We start from the raw sequence: 2,588 nt of genomic DNA on the forward strand, positions 1-2,588 counted from the left end.
GATAGTCTTCCACATTTTGAAAGATACAAGACATTTAACAGGAGCCTCCAATAGGTTGTCCAATATATCATGATCTGGAGTTAACCATTCTGGAGTATCTGACTTTCATTGAGGAAGATAATTTCATCCACACCAGACAGAATAAGAAGGAATTATAATGGCCTGCTGACTAGTTCAAGAGCGTTGAACTGTTTTTCCATATTTTAATCTTTAGAATCCCAAGAATAAGTTTATAGACGAAAAACAATCAAACTTCCCTGAATTGTTGCTTTCTTGACTCTCAGATTAGGATTATTCTCCTGAGCCAAAAAAAATTCTTTTCTCCAGCTGCACACTTTTGTGGCAAAGCTCTTTCCCAATTCCCCTTCTAATTATTAAAATCATGATTATTTATTCTCCTTTGAACAAGGTTTATGGGATTTCCACCACCCCAATTAGTTACCAATCAATGTCCAGAGGTTAGAGTAAAATCAAGCAAATACTGTAGCAGTCTGAATTTGCAGATAACTCTTCCAAATCTGGGGCCAAACTGAAACTTCTTCACTGTAGTTATGGTCTTCTGTGAACTCTAAGATTTAACTCTGTGCTGAATAAAGAACTATAGGAAGGATCTTCTGCAGGATATGTCAAATGTTGCTGTTGCTGCATAAACAGTTCTTTCTGCTTCAGCTTCTGTCTCAAATTCCCTGTGCCTATATGCAGATGAAATGTCCACTTAAGGTTATAATAGAAGAAAAGGAATGGTTCCATTACTACAAGCCAGGGGACTACTTAATTATTGGAATAATGTCTGGAATCGTATCTCGACTGTACCAATTTTCATTCTCCAAGCCTCCAACCCACCAACTGAAAAGGTAATTGTCAGCAGGTCCAGGATTCTGGTGATTGATTTTACCTGCTCCAATGTCTTTTCTAGCAATGATTTCCTTTCCCCTATTCCTCACCTTGAGAAAGGCAAGTCATTATTGCTTCTCCCAGTTTTCTTTGGAGGAAAGGCTCCGAGGGAACATGATGATTTTGTAAAACCTGAGTTTGCAAAGTTCCTTTTAAGTTCTTTCATTAGTCTCAACCTCAACACTGGGCAACACTGGGCATTGCCAACACTGTCCCAGGATGACTCTTACCTGGATGGGATTCTGCCTGCTTTCAAAATGATTACCTTGGTACGGTGGAGAGTCAGCAATTTATTCATATTTATTTTATTTATTAATTAACAATAGTTAAGCAGTAACTTCCAATAAAGTGATTGACTACCTTAGAGCAGAGGGAGATCGCTTGTACTTTCTCGCTACCATTTCTTCCCTTTCCTTACATTTACTCTATAATTATTACCACCCTCTCCACTCTTTCGTTCCACTCTTTAACACTTTTGCTACTTTTGTAGTTACCCTGTTCCTTTTGGTTTAAATAAAAGGCATGCCTTTTAAAAACCAAACTCAAGGAGGGGAGAGACTTATAAGTTAATGTTTAGTCACAGAGGATCACATTAATTGTACTTAACTGTAGAATATAGGGAAATAATTCTAAAGTCATGAATATTCTGCAGCAAACCTCTTGATCTAAAGAAGGCTTATGAAGAGATATCCATCTTCAGATAGGTAATACCACTTGCTAAACTAGCACTTGAATCCAGCTCTTAGTCATCTCCAGGTGGGTATAATAGGAAGAAATCCTATAATATGATCACAACATACACATGTATACTTGGTAGCATCCCTCATTAGCACTCTGGAGGACTGGGAAGACACATATCTTCCCCCAAGCATTGTGCTAGGATGGGGGTTGTGAGCTGTAAGCATATCTATTCTGGTGCCTGGGGTAAGAGCATGATTTTAATTATATTTTATGGATTGTTGTGCACTGATATATTATCTCAGGAAATAGGTAAGTAAATAAAATAAATGCTTTGATTTTGGAAAAGGTTATTCTAAACAGATTCAAACAGTTACAATGGTAAGAAACCTCCATGCTTTTCTTTTTGAGTAAAAGAAAGTACAAAGGTTTCTTACTATTGTTATTGTTTTCCTTACCTGGTTACTAAACTATAAGAATCATTTTCCTCATTTTTCCCCCCAAGTCATAATTTGGAGATAAATATAGGCAGAATCAGTTCTGGTAATTTTGGTAGGATTCTTCTGATCCTGACATAAGAAGCTTACCATATCTCCCTGATATTTCTTTGGCAAGAAGCTCCTAGTGGAGTCAATGGGACTGTTCTTCTAATGGAAATTTCAAAGATATCTATCACCTGCAAAGCCCAAGTAAATTGAATAATTTAATTAAATAATGAGTGTCTGATTATCTTTTTGGCATTGCACTATATAGCTATAAAGCTACAGTAAGTATGACATGCTTTTATGAAAATCCAAATTGAAGATGATGACCTTTGGAAATTTCTTATGTTGCAGTGAGAACACCTTCTACCACCTTCTGCCCTTCTTGTTGGCTGTTCATGAAATCAACCAGAATTCAAGGCTCTTACCCAACATCACCCTGGGCTACAACATCTATCAGAACTTTTTCAGTGCAAGAATGACATATGAGGCCATGATGGACGTGGTGTCCACAGGGCAGGAGAACATCCCAAA

This window comes from Protobothrops mucrosquamatus, unplaced genomic scaffold, assembly GCF_001527695.2.
Source record: "Protobothrops mucrosquamatus isolate PMUCROS unplaced genomic scaffold, P.Mucros_1.0 scaffold_84, whole genome shotgun sequence".
NCBI lineage: Eukaryota > Metazoa > Chordata > Lepidosauria > Squamata > Viperidae > Protobothrops > Protobothrops mucrosquamatus.